This window comes from Dipodomys spectabilis, unplaced genomic scaffold (genome assembly GCF_019054845.1).
Source record: "Dipodomys spectabilis isolate Male_0828 unplaced genomic scaffold, ASM1905484v1 ptg000020l, whole genome shotgun sequence".
Lineage (NCBI taxonomy): Eukaryota > Metazoa > Chordata > Mammalia > Rodentia > Heteromyidae > Dipodomys > Dipodomys spectabilis.
The window spans coordinates 1,222,679-1,238,206 of NW_024870697.1; positions in this window are offsets into that span (position 1 = coordinate 1,222,679).

Here is a 15,528-nt window from a genome sequence, read left to right on the forward strand (position 1 = left end):
TCTCTTTCTCCTATTATTGCTATTGTTTCCCTTACTGTCAGTACATGTACTTTTGGGAAATTATGAACAGCACGTACACTCACAAAAAGAATGTTCTGAGAATCTTTTTCCCATTTAAAATTTGCCATTTCAGAGAACTTACAAAGTTTGAACTCAAGGTACTCATGTATAATGTATTTATAAGCAATATAAATTTCATATTTTCTCTTTACTGAGTTGTCTCTGAAACACGTGTTACCCCAGGTCCAAAGGTGTCCTAGTGTTATTTCAGTGAAGCCACAAAACATTCATTATACCTCAAGCAGCACCATCGATTGTTACTGGAAGTAATTTTTACTGGATGTGGAAACTGACCCCAGGAGAGGAATGGAACATAGAGGAATAACAAAGTTCAAATTACCTTGTGCTTTCCTTTTTACTGTACAAGAAATGTATCCCAAGGCTTGAAGGAAACTCTGTCGTTGGCTTTTTCGAGTGTGTTCTTTACTCATATAAAATTTTCTGTAAACTTCTAGTTGAGAGTATTAAAAAAGGAAATAATGTATCATTTGAAGGCGAGCATAGAACAAAAGGAAATAACGTTGTTTTAAAAAGTGTTCTGCAAAGGAACAAAGACATGGAGGTTTTAAAGTGTCATATGGATGGATATTTCACCCCTGAGATGATTCTCTTGATGCAAGAGTCAGTTATCAATTCCTTTGGTCTGGTCCTGAGTTCTCCAAAACAATAAGAATTCCAAAAAAGCATGATCCAGTGAGTATGATCAACAAAAGGAGCCTCTTCTCTGACCAGTACTCCTTTAAGATATTTCCCAAAGAAATATCTGGGATTTTTGTTTGCTTGTTTGTTTAGTTTGTGCTGGTTCTGGGGCTTTAATCCAGAGATTGGATCCTGTCCCTGAACAGTTGTCTTTCCTGCCCACCTGCCTCCAAAGCTAGTACTCTACTGCTTGAGCCAAAACTCCACTTATGGTTTTTTGGTGTTCAATTCGCGATAAGAGTTTGACAGATTCTCCTGCCTGGTTTGGCTTTGAATTAAGATAATACGAAAGCTAAGTGACATCAACTGTATAGATTTCTCTTTTGAGAAAAGAAATATTAGACGAAGTTTATTGTAAAGCTAATATGTGACAATTTTTAAAGAAAGAGAATATGTCTAGCAAAGAAGCCATAACTTAAATAACTCAGCAAAAGTAGGTGCACTGAATCATTTTGAAATTATTTTTTTTTTTGCTTGGGAAGATTATTGATCTTGCCCTTCCTTTTGGGGAAACTTAAGGTAATATTTGCACTTTTTGTTGGTTGTGGGGCTTGAACTCTGATCCTGGGTGCACTCCCTCAGCTCTTCAGCTCAAGTTGAGCACTCTACCACTTAAGCTACAGCACCACTTCCGGGTTTCTGGTGGTTAACTGAAGATAATGGTCTCATGGACATTCCTGACCAGGCTGACTTTGAACCACAATACTTTGGTCTCAACCTCCTGAGTAGCTAGGATTACAGGCATGAACCACCAGCACCCAGCTCATATTTGCGCTTATGTGCACTGAATGACACTATGTAGACAAATAATGGAAATTTGAATCAAATGATGGCATTGCAGCTTTTCAGAAAATTTGAGGTAGCAATAAATATTTCCTCCATTCCATGTTGTTTCATTAATGACTCATGAGCTATGGGACCCTTACATTAGCATCCTCTGCCATCTTTGTAGGTGTATTTAGTATCAGGAAATGTTCATAGAGTAATATAGAAAGACTGAGATATTTAGAAAGCAAAAAAGATGAGGTATGAAAGAACAGCACAGAAGGAGATACGATTATTACACAGAAATTAAGAAGTAGCCTAAGAGATTTAGAATGCTAAAGGCAATGAGAAATAAGACTAGTTGTTCAATAACCTAACATGGTTCTCTAAAACAATTTCTGGTATACCTTAATTACTGTCATTTATTCACTAACTCTGGAATTATTCCTTCTCTTCTGTCACAACGGTTAATTTGTCTCAGCCGTTTTGGTGCCATGAATGACAAAAAATATTTCCAAATCTCACTTAGACTACCCATCTCATTGTGATTAGCAGTGACGATTCAAAAACTTGAAATGTTTGAATTTCCAGAATTAATCTTCACCTGACATCTAAGCACATTCATTAATTTCTGTAACCTAATGAACAAAACTTTTTTTTTCAACAAATGTCCTAATATAAGTAAAGTACATGAATTAGGGACTATAGTCAGGTGTCAGTATGGAGGAGCAATTATATATTCCAAGTATTGGTTCCTTATTTTGTATTTACTAACTAAATTTTTTTTGTTTTGTTTTATTTTATTTATTTATTTATTTATTTATTTTTGCTAGTCAAGGGGCTTAAACTCAGGGCTAGGGAATAATTCCTGATTTTTTTTTTTTGTTCAAGTCTATCACTCTGTCACTTGAGGCACAGCACCACTTCCAGCTTTTTTCTGTTTATGTGGTACTGAGGAATTGAACTCAGGGTTTCGTGCATACTAGGCAATCACTGTATCATGAAGCCACATTCCCAGAGCCCTAAATGACTTTCTTAAGTTGACATTACATTTTCATTCCATAACTATGTACCATAATATTGGCCAGGTGCTAGAAAATGATGTAGAAAAGAATACAATAAAATAAATCCAGTAAGGCAAGATGGACAATATATAACCCTCACAGTCTAGCAAGGGCACAGATGGCTTACCTCATGGAGATGTATCAACTCTCTGAGTGAGACACTTCCTGACCCACAGCCCACCTCCAGAATGAGTAGGCAATCTTGGGTTCCAGCCACCTGGGACCTTGGGCCACCTCCTATAGCACCCATTCAATCAGTTCCTGAGAGAGAGAGAGAGAGAGAGAGAGAGAGAGAGACAGAGACAGAGACAGAGACAGAGACAGAGACAGAGACAGAGAGAAAACCAGAATTACAGTTAAATCCGGTGCCAGTGTCTTAGAACTCTAATCCTAACTAAACAGGAGGCTGAGATATGAGGATCATGGTTCATAGACAATACAGGCAGGAACGTTTGTGAGAATCTTATCTCCACAGAACCACCAGAAAACTGGAAGGGGCACCGTGGGCTCAAGTGATAGAGCACTAGCCTTGAGCTGAGGAGCTCTGGAATAGTGCCCAATCCTAGAGTTCAAGACACATGACTGAAAAGAAGTGGACTTCCCACCACAATAAGTGGACTGAATAGCACCCATTGTCCTAGGGAGCATGGTAGAGAATTCAGGCCGAGCATCCTGTGAACTTGAGATCATAAATAGGTCACCTGGCTTCTCTGTGCCTCGGTTTCCCCAGCTGCAAAACTGAACAAAGTGAAGGATCCCCTTTCTCATGGGTATAGGGTAATAATGAATGAGAGCCATGTTTCGGTTTATAATCCCACACCTGTTGCATGATTAATAACAGGCTCTACCTGAGCCCTTTCTGGTATCTTCCTGTCATATGCTCACAGAATTGCCAAAACATTATCTGAAAGTTGATCCCTCTCTGCCTAGCCATTCTCCAGAGATCTCTCTGTATAAATTCCATGTTTCCTCACAACTGTCCAGTGAGGAGACTGAGGTCCAATGGTTGAGGCCCTACCAAGAGCTTCATGTGTGGTGAAGAATCCACTGCTGTAGACTGAGTTTGGGATAATCCATCTAAACCAACTACTGAGCATGGTGCCACATGTCTACCATCCCAACTAGAGAAGACCAGGCCTGGTGGAGCATATCTTTCACAGGAGTACTGCGATCCAGCCCAGACTGAGCATATATTTAGTTTCTATCTCAGAAATTCTCAAGACAGAAAGGTGGCTCATCAGAGCCGGGGAGAGGAAACAAGTAGGGGGTCATGGTGCCCCCAGAGGGGTGTTTGACCAGGGTTAAATTGGTGTTGGGGCGGCCACTCACCTGTGCTGCTGAGAGAAGCTGTTGGCAGCTCCTCCAATTGGGGCAGCAGCGATGGCAGCAGCATTGCGGACACATGGGCCCAGAGCAGAAGACTAGGGGCAGGGACCAGTTCAGAGATTTAGGCCTGCTGGCAGCACGCCATTGCCTGAGGTTTGAAACCTGGCACCACATGAAGGGAGGGAAGGGGTCAGGTGGGAGTAGGAGCATCAATTTCCTACTGTACCCCAAAGTCACCTCCAGTCTCTTCCGCACCACCCAGCCACCTCTACCTTCCTCAACTACTGGTAGTAGTGTAAACTAACAGAGGGAATCCCAGTGCTACCTGGCAGCATGGAATGTGGGTGTGGTCAGCATTCTTGTATCCCATTGGTCAGAAAGAAATATGAAAGAATGGGGGTGTGGACAGAATCCTGTGAAGCAAGCAGAATGGGTGAGTGTCAACAGGCCATCCTGGGTCAATTTGAGCTGACATGATGTTCCCAGTACCGGAGAATGAGCCCCAGGTCTTAACTAAATAATAACAGATGCACATGCAGAAGGCAGTATACTAATAAATATATATCTTTATTGAGTGCCAGAGATGTCTATACATTATTCAGTTATATAGACTATATTCCTACCAATTCCTGAGTATTCATTATGTGTCCATGTAATTAATGTTATTGTTTAAATCCTTAAACTATTAATGAAAGCACTCAGTGTCCTGAAATGTGTTCCTTTAAGTAATAATATTCTTTTAATGCTTCATTAATATTAAATAAAAATCAACCAGCTATCTGAAATGATGCTGTTTAATTTTATAGGATCATCATGCACGAGGAACTCATTCAATTGTGACATTGACAAAATTCCAGTGTTATTCCTTTGGATGGGAACCAGTTTCTTAGTATCTCCTGCCATTGGTTGGTTTCAGGACGGGGATTTGAAATGAGGGCCTAGTTGCCACATGGGCCTATGGTTTCCCTGATAGTCTGTCAGCCTTCAGCAATGGAAGATGAAGTACCCTTTGTAACTGTGTCATTCAGACTCAGAAGTGTTACTGCAAACGAAGAAAACATAAAAGGCCAAATTTTTTTCTGTGCATTGTTTTCCCTGCAAGAACTGGGGATCTAGGATCACAGGAGCACATGCGTGTCCAGTGGATTCACCCATCATAGGGTGATCAAAGCTGAGGCGGACTTGCCATGACCTGAGTTCAAGACCCATGCTGAGAAAAATATTAGCACCCTGGCTTGCAATTCACACAATTTATTCTTACAGGCTTTGGATTTGAAGTCAGGATCTGGGTAAATCTGCAGCAATGTGGATAAAGGGGAAGATCACCTTACATGAAGATAAAAAAGTCAGGCCTGTTCACTAGTCCTGAATTCAAGACCCAGCCATGGAAAACATACTACATCTATATATTGTAAAGATAGGATTTATACTTACCTATAGATGTTCAATCCATACATGTTTGGTGTAGTTGTTTCTTGTACCTTTTGTTTTATTCATTTATTTACCAGTGATTTTACTGAATGACAACCTATTCCCATGAGTATAGAGTTGCGTATACATTCTCCTTCCTACCTGAGACCCAGAACTTGCAAAGTACAGGAAAACAGGTGCAACGACTGGCTTCTCACATCAAGGTGAATTTTTGTCCGTGCTGTGATTCGAATTTTGGGCCTAGGAGGCCCAACTGCCCAATCGATCCATGTGATCACACCAGACTGTGAGCCACTAAGGCGCTGGGACATTCCCAGGAACTGAGATCGAGCCACAGGGATGCCAAAATAGTCCTCAATGATCATTGAAACTTGGGATGTATATTCACATTCGTGTGTGGACTGCATCGTGCATTGAGTGTAGTTCTCTTTATTTTGTATGCTATTCATGGATGTATTGTGTATTTTCTTGAATATATGATGACAGGTATAATGGCTGACATGGATAACAACTTATTCCCAAGGCCAGAGGGTGGCCCATGTATTCTCCATTCTAGCTGAGATCCAGGACTTGCACAGGAAAGAAAACAGGTGCAACGATTGACTTCTGACATCAAGATGAATCTTTTGGCGGGGTGGGGAATCTGAACTCGGGACCTAGCAGGACCAAGTGGTGAATGGGTCCACATGAGCACACCAGCCTTTGAGCCACGAAGGAGCTAGGCCGTTCCAAGGAGCTGCTATTGAGCCCCTGCCTCCGAAGGTAGAGCGGGAGCACAACAGTCATCCATTCATAAGGTGGAGGTAGTATGCAAATAAGTACACATTTGTTTAGAGTAGGAGAGATGGTAACCTATGGTGGAATCCAATCTGTGTGATTACCAATTCTTGGATCTTTCCTGATGCCTCCATTTCATGACTGTGATGATTATTGTCATGCTTCATCAACTGTTCTTTACAAATAATCGATACCCCTGAGTCTTGCCTATCATTTCCTACTTGCATCATGCACAAACTACTCATTCAAGGATGAGATCGATCACATTCCATGACTCATCCCAGGTCCACAAACGAGTATCTCAGGATCTCCTGCCATTCCCTCCTGGTAGGGGGGCTGAATTCAAGCCTCAGCCCTGGAAAAGATACTCGTTATATACTCTTTTTTTTGGTCCACTAGTGGGCCTGAACTCTGGACCTGAGCGCTGTCCCTCAGCTGTTCACCTCAAGGCTATTGCTCTACGACTTGAGCCACAGTGCCACTGCTGGCTTTTTTTTCTGCTTATGTGGTGCTGAGGAATCGAGCCCAGAGGAATTGAGCCCAGGGCTTCATGCATGCAAGGCAAGTGCTCTACCACTGAGCCACCTTCCCAGCCCTCCTTATATATATTTTAAAGATAGGATTTATACTTCTGTACTGATGTTCAGTCCATATTGTGTTTGGTATGGTTATTTATTTTATTTCTTGTTTCATTCATTTATTTAGAATTTATTTTATTGACTCTGATGACCCCTATACCATTTATTACATTGTTACATCACATAACATCCAGATGTTAGATGTGTTCTCCATCATGCTTGGCAGTGCCAGGATCTGAACTTAGTGCCTAGCAGGCCCAATTCATGATTGGGTGAGTTTGAGCATGGCAACCTCTAGCCAATGAAGATGTCAGGTGGTTCCCAGGCTCTGAGATCGACCCTGAAGTTTGGCCTAAACAGCGATACATGGATAGGCAGATGGAGGTATACAAATAAATATGTATCGGTAAAGAGTTCCATAGCCATCTATCTATGATAGAAGGAAACCTACTATTTTCCTACCAACTCTTAGGTATTTATTAAACCGCCATTGAAGGATTGTTATTCTTTTCAGGCTTAATAAACTATTAATTAAGATCAATCAGCATTGTAGGATTATTGCATCCAATTTTAGAAAAGACCGATGGATAAACTACACTTCTAATCGGTATTCCTATGCATAGGTATGAGTCTCTTGTGATCTCCTGCTATTGGTGTCAGGACTGGGATTTGAACCCAGGGCCTATGTTGAAGGTTGGCCTATGGCTTTACTGATAGCCCACCAGCCACCAGCAATGGCAGGTCAGGTCCACTTTGCAGCTTTGTCATTCAGACCCAGGATGGTCACTGTGCAAAGAAAGATATTGTAAAACCCCAGCTCTCTGCAGCTCACACTATTTGTGCTTTCCAAATTGTTTTTCTTCCTGAAAACCCTCTTGGCCCAGCATCTCATGGTTGGCTATGGGTCCAATGAGTGCACCCCAGCCAAGCGAGATCCAAGCTGAAGCAGAGTTTCCACGATCTGAGTTCAAGCCCCATGATTGGCCAAAAAAAAAAAAAAGAAAGAAAAAAAGAACATATAAAAAATAACTATTTAACAAAATTTTAAAAAGTAAAGCTCCCTGGTTTGGAATTTTTGCCAGTTTTCTTTTCTAGCCTGGACTTTGACTCAGGGTCTTGATAAATCTGTAGCAATGTGAGCGAAGAGTTGCCATTACATGAATTCAAACATCATGCCAACCAAAAATGAAAAACTATGTCGCTGACCTTGGCAGAGGGAGGTAGTTGTAGAGATGGGAGTGAAGGGATGGTAGGAGAAAAACACAGGAGGAGTAAACAATGCTCAATAGGAAATGTACTCATGACCTTGCTCCTGGAACTGTAACCCCTCTATAGAATATTTTTACAATAAAAAACATACAAAAAAAGAGAAACAATTTAGTTCTCTGAGAAGCACTTTGGAGGTAAGGGAAGGATGTTTGAATAGTTGTACAAAACTCTACAGTGCTTTTTTTAAATGTTCAGTATGGAACTGAATAAACCTAACTGCTTCCACTTAAAAAATTAAATACTGTCTTGGAACTGGGGTCAGTATTTCTGCCATTGCTAGTTTTTGAGCTCACCGTCCAGGTAACTCTTTGCACCATGGGTGAATGCGAAGCACACTATCTTGAGGTAAAGAAATTCAGGATAAAGTTCCCAGGGCCTGAAAGAATGCCCTGCAATGGAAGAAATATTTCTATAAATGTGTAATACATGATATATACTTATATATGCATGTTAATTTCATATTATGAATTTTATTATTGATTTTGTATTTTATTTTTATTTGATTCATTTATTGATTATTGTATTTAGTATTATTATACACATAATATTATATTTTGCACATCTATTATAAAATTATACACAATAATTTAGGGCATTGACTCATTTTAATTAACATTTTATTAAGTGTTGAAACATAATACATAATTAAATGGAAGCATTTGTCACAGTCTCACATGTTTAGAGTCTCTCCCAAGTATGAGCTTTGAGTTTAAGCACCAACACTGGCAAAATTTGAGCCTGGTGAGACATATTCTTCTGGGAGTCAGAGGAGGGCCGAGGTTATAGGTAAGATGTAGGGTATAGGTCAGGTGCTGGTGGCTCACCCCTGTAATCTACTCCAGAAGATGAGATCTGAGGATCCCAATTGCAAGCAGGAAAGTCAATGTGAGACACTTTTCTCCAATTATATACCCCAAAAGCAAGAAATAGAGCTGTGGTTCAAGTAGTAGAGGGCTAGCCTGTAGCACAAAACCTCAGGGATAGGATAGCATCCAGGCCCTGAATTCAAACCCCAGGACTGGCACACACACACACACACACCACACACACACACACACACACACACACACACACACCAATATAGAGCATTTGCCAGTCAGCCAGCACAAGTTCCATCACTAGCAAATCAATATTAAAAAAAATAAAGATGGAGAAGGGAAGGAAAGATTTGTTCCAGGAAGTGATATAGCCAGTGCTAAAATTCCACAGTACTTCTAATATGTGGGTAGAAGACAGAGAGCCTCAAGCAGAAGGTATAGCATGGGCAAAGGTGCTGAGGTGTGCTGCAGAGCAGGTGGTGTGAGTGGTATGAAGGTTCTATGGCTTCAGAAAAGGCAGGCAGGAAATTCAAGGTTGGGTCAACATTGACTTGAGTCACCGGGCAGAGGGAGGCGTCCCAGAATGGCGCCTAGGGGGAAGCTTAGATTGGCATTTCGCCAGGGACGCAAAGCCATTTCCTGTGGCTGGAAACCTGTTTTCACAGCTCCTGACCCTCAGGCTTCCTTTGCATGGAGGAGTCAGGGCAAACGCAGGGAAAAACTCTTGCTTTAGGAAAGCTTCTAGGCCAATGCCACCAGTGGCTCAACCTCTGTAAATCCTAGCTACTCAAGAGACTGAGATAGAGTTCGAGGGTCAAGCCAGCTCAGGAGAGGAAAGTTAACGCGACTCTTCTTGCTGATTAACTAACAAAATCCAGAAATGGAGCTGTGGCTCAAGTGGCAAAGTGGTAACCTTGAAGGAAAAAGTTTAGCGACCAGAGCCCAGACCCTGAGTTCAAGCCCCAATACTAGCACAGGAAAAATAAAGAAAAATTTCAGGAGCTCCTAGTCCACTGTGGTGTAAGGCCAGATCATCCAGACACAGGTGGCTCATGCCTGTCCTCCTAGCTCCTCAGGAGGCTGAGATGTGAGGATCAAGTTTCAAAGCCCGCCCAGGCAGGAAAGTCTGGGACACTCTGATCTCCAAAGAACCTACAGAAAACCGGAAGTTGTTCTGTGGCTCAAGTGGTAAGGTGAAGAGCTGGGGGACAGCGCCCAGGCCCAGAGTTCAAGCGACATGACCATCACCTGGCCTGCTTGGACCTTACTCTATAGCTCTAGGCAGAGTTCTTTCCAGTGGGCCCCTGAGGGTCTCCTAATGTCTAGGTGTCCTACAAGTCTTGGTAGCAGCCTGTTTGGGGGCCATTGCCTACAGAGCAGGCCTCAGTACCAGAGAAGTATCGAGCCTTGGGGCATGAAGATCATCAGAATGGCATCTGTCATGGGTGCAATTGGATCTGAGCAGTAAATCACTGTCTCAGACCATGGTTCTGGGCCAAGAGGGGCAAGAGCTGTAAGATGTCACACCAGATAATGACCAGTCACAGTAGTATCACAAGAGTGCAAATTTGTCAGTCAGACGTTGGGCAGGTGTTGAGTTGGGCTCATGAATGTTTTGTAGGCTCAGGAATCCACAGCCAACTGGCTGCTGCTTGTAGCAGTTACTATCTGAGGAGTCCCAGGGCTCGGTGCCCTGCTTTCCTCAACAGTGCTTGGGGAGAGGGGTCAGATGAAGGTCTGCAATCATGGGACGACTACCAAGGAGCAACCCTAGTGTCCTTCCCTTGATACTGCAGCTCCATGTTGAGATCGATGGGCAGGTTCCATGGAACTTACTGCCATAGCCCAAACCCCTCAGCCCAAGAAGGACTTAGGGAGAAACCACTTGATCTGGCTTGAGAGTTTACTGTAACTATGACTCATGACTGCCCCCCAGTTGTAGCTCAGCTCATCCAGGTCAAAACTAATGCCACAGAAGGTACTGGCTATACCAGTCTCTCATCCCCCGGTTCCCTGGGCCTGGAATCTAAAGTACATGCCTTTGTATTCTGGGCATTCAGAATTGTCTAGAAGGACCTGAGAGGCCCAGCTGGGGCCACAAGATAGATTTGCCTATGATAAGGTACATTGACATTTCCTAGACATCGAACAATACATCCAAGCCACCTTGGCCTCACCTCTCATGTAGCCCCAGGTTATCCTTGTTTGGGGAGCCTTCAGTCAGCTATCAAGGTCAAGTTGGCCAGAGCCACTGGCAACCACCCTTCCTCTACACCACTACCAGCCTGCTGGGAGTGGTACATGCAGCCAGGGGTCCAGCTGAGAAAAGGACAGTACACAGAATGACTGACCCTGCATCCCCAGAGGCAGGAGAGAACATATGCCAACCGGCCCTGAGGACCCAGAATCCCCTGGATGAGGACAAAGATATGGACAGCCGGACTTGGTTCCCAAGAAAAAGCTGGAATATGCAGGTCTCTGACAATTTAGGACTCATTGTAGACCATGATAGGGGACTAAAGACAAGGTTGCTATTGAGGAAGGGCACAATCCAAGGTCAGGAAGAGGCGGTCAAGCATCCAGGAAGTGGGCTGAGAAAGATGAGGGAAAAATACACACACACACACACACACACACACACACACACACACATGGGTAGCCCAAGGCCTCAGCAGTCCCTGAGCAACTGAACATCCCAACCTCTGAGAAGATGGCACTACCATCCTCAGACCAAATGTTGACAAAACTCAGAGCCTCTCACACATCTGGAATGGCTCATAAAACAGCATGGCATTTCCTACTGTACACACCACTATGAAGAAAACTCAGCCACATTATTTTGGTTGTCGATCATGGGGTTTGAGATTTGGGCCTGCATTCCATCCTTCAGCTCTTCAGCTGAAGGTGTGTGCTCTACCACTGGAGGGACAGTACCACTTCCAGTTCTCTGGTGCTTCACTTGAGTTAAAGTCTCACAGATTTTCCTACCCAAGCTGGCTTTGAACCGTGATCCTCAGAGCTCATCCTCCTGAGTAGCTAGGATGACAGTTGTGAGATACTGGCAGTGCTCGGTTTCAGCCACCTTCTTACAACCAGGGGAAATCCAAATTGTCAGGCCATAAAGCACATGCAACCCTTCACTTTCAGACTTTGACACCAGTATCCAAAGCCATTCTTCCAATCGACACTACCCCCCAACGCTGCCAACATCCTTTCTAAGATAGGCCACAACCTCTAGAGTTCTTGGTAAGACATGCCCAGCTTGGTGTAACTTCACACTTGGGCAATCTTGGGGAGTTCTTAGAAATGGCTCTACACTGAGGCCAGAACCTGGTGTGCCAACCACAGCAACCCCACTCCTTCACCATCTCTGGCAAGCAAGGGGTGTCTTTTTTTCTTGTTTTTTTTGGATGAGGGGCTTGAACTCAGGGCTTGGGTACTGTTCCTGATGATGAATTTTGCTCAAGGCCAGTGCTCTACCACTTGAGCCATGGCACCACTTCCAGTTGGATATTGGAGATGGGACTCTCATCTGACTTTCCTCCTTGTGCTGGGAAACAAGACCCTCTGGATCTCAGCCTCCCGAGTAGCCAGTTTGACACGCGTGAGCCATCAGCCCATGGCTTATGGGATCTCATTATTTACAATTTCCAACTAGTCCTCCTCTAGACACTGCCACCTAGACCCTCCTCTACCTCCCTCAGGGACAGCAAAGGGAGGCTCAGAATCTGGGGAGGTCCATGGGCATTAAAGAGCCCCCTTCACATAACTACCCCTTTCTAAGCTTCCATCCGTTTACTCTGGATGGCCTGGTTGTATGGAGCATATCAGACCCACTAGGACTTCTTAGGCCTGCCCTGTATCCCCCCACCATACCCAACTGGTACCTGAGAATTTCTGGGGCCATCTGCTCCATGTCCCAATGGAAGCCTTTGGGAGGGTTGCTGATAACTGGGTTCAGGGGTGCCCAGGGCAGAAAGAGTGTCCGGATTACCTCTGTCATAGAAGGAGACACAAAGCATGGATGGATCTACTAAGTGCTACAGGGCACACCATCCAGCTGTCACCCTTGTCTCTTGGAGTGCAGTTTTACATTGACAGTGCTGGGGCTTGAACTCGGGCTACAGGCACTGTCCCTGAGCTTCTTTTGCTTTCCACCTGAGCCACAGTACCACTTCTGGCTTTTTCTGTGTATGTGGGACCTAGGAATCGAATCCAGGGTTTCCTGTGTGTTAGGTGAACCCACTACTGCTAAGATAAAATCCCAACATTGGATAGCTGTTCTTCTGTGACCCCTTGGGCCTTTTTCAGGACAGTCGTGCACATCTTTACCGAGTATCTAACCAGCAGCCTTGGCTGGAAAAGAACACGCTCTGCTAGGTTCTCATTATCCATTCCCTTGTCAGAACCTATGGCTCCCACTCAAGGGGAGCAACACTCTAATGACACAGCACGACCCCACCTCTCCCCTTCTCCAGGGCCAGACCCTTCCCCTTGCGAACAACCAGCCTTAACTCCCCATTCACCAAATCCCTAGACCAGGACGCTGGGTGAAGGAATCCCCAGACAGGTGGCTCCTCAGAGCAGGACTGAAACAAGCAGTGGGTCATGGGGTCCCAAGGGGGGTGTCTGACCCAGGGTGAGAGCGGTATTGAGGAAATGGATGGGGTCCTAAAGGCTACATTCATGGACAGACTCCTACTTCCAGCTTAGATGCTTCTGGGCAACTGGGCAGATTCTTGGGGAGGACAAGGAGACCAGATGGACAGGGAGCACCAACAGATGCTGGCAGAGCTGGGAAATGTGATCACCCTGTGAATACCATTAACAGCTGGGGTGGGGGGAAAGGCCAGGTGTATGTGTGTCTGAGGGTGTGTGTTCCTCCCATATATTCACCTACTATCTGACCCCCAGTGCCCTCACCTACCTAGTGGGCTTTTCTGGGACCCTCCTCAGATGAAAGGGTGACTGAACACAGAGGACAAGGGCTCACACAGCAAGGGAGGCCTATCTTCTGCATCCAACACCCCCCACTCCCAGAAAAAAAGTGTTCCCCACCTTTGACTAAAGCCACCAGGTTCCCACCAGGGAGAGGAAGGGTGCAGATGTGGGACGGTGTGGCTCCCACTACTCCAGCCAGGGGCTCAGTGGTGACCCATTCTCGCCCATTCCTGCATCTCCCCGTTTCCAGGGATACTGGCCACTAGGGATGGGGGTGAGTTCCCAGAGTCAACACCCCCCACCCCCCACTCCTGGGACGCATTTGTGGCAGAGTCAGGGCTGGCATGCCTGTGCTGGGGAGGCGTGGTTGGGACACAAGAGGGGAGGCAGGATTTGCAGGGGGGGAGTGGGAGTGGTAGGGGGGGGTCACAAGGTACTGACCTGCGGGCGGTCACTCACTTGTGCTGCTTGGAGAATCTGTAGGCTCTGGTTCTGTGTGCAGCTTGCAGCAAGGGCAGTGGCATGGTGGACGCATGGGCCCAGAGCAGAGGACCAGGGGCCGGTACCGGGTCAGGGCCTTAAACCAGCTGGGGGCGCACCATCACTGGATGACTCTGCAAGGTGCAGCATGTCTGAGCCAGCAGAGATGCAATGCTGCAGAGAGCGCAGGAGATGGGGCAGGGGCAGGGGCTGGTGAATGGCTGGGCTGAGCATGCCCCTGCTGCAGCTGCGCTCCCAGCCAGGGGCCTAAGTCTCAGGGCATACCTAGCCTCTGAGCCTCCCTGGAGTGGTGCGAGGGATGTGTCTGATGTGCTGGCTTTGTGTGCTCTGTGCTCCTGGCCCAGACCCATGCTCCTAACAGCAGCAGAGGCATTGAGGCTGCCACACCGGATGCATGTGCCTGCTCTTCTCTCTGCTCTCTCTCTGCCCCCACTTTTCTCCTGGGCTGCCTGGCTCCTGCTGCGCAAGTGCTCCAGCCCCTGTGTGCAGCTGGCTGCAGCAGATATGTGCCCCTTCAGCCACGCCCTGTCCTCCCTTGGGTCATGCCTCCTCCCCCTACAGTCACGCCCCCATCCCTGGCTTTGTGCTGTCATTTTGGGGAGAGGGGGCAGTTTGCAGAAGAAAGACCACCGATCCGACACCTCCTGGGGGACATTTGTTCTGTGACAGCATGAAGTCATTGCTGTGGATAAGGAGGAAGCCGGCATCAGACTGAGCCAGAAAAATGCTCAAAGGTAGGTAGGCTGTTGAAATATCAAACGCACCCATGTCTGCTTCCCCCTCACAACAAGGAAGGTGCAATGCAGGTAGCCCAGCACTGGCCCTAGGGGACAATAAATGGATGATGGAGGTCAGGTGTCACTGGCTCTCTACCTGTCATCCTGGCTATTCGGGAGGTTGAGTTCTGATTGTTGTAACTCAGAGCCAGCCCAGGCAGGAGAGTCTGTGAGTTTTTTTTTTTTTTTTTTTGGTCCAGTCCTGAACTCTGGGCCTGGGTGCTGTCCCTCAGCTCTTCAGCTCAAGGCTAGTGCTCTGTCACTTGAGACACAGTGCCACTTCTTGGTTTTTTTTTTCTTTTTGCTTAAGTGGTGCTGAAGAATCAAACCCAGGGCCTCAGGCATGCAAGGCAAGCTCTCTACCACTGAGTCACCTTCCCAGCCCCAAGTCTGTGAGATTCTTATCTTCCATAAACTACTTCCCTCTCCCCCCTCTGAAAAAAGCCAGTTTTGGTGCTGTGGCTCAAGTGATAAAGCCTCAGCCTTGAGTAAAAGAAGCTTAGGGCTGACACCCAGTCCCTGA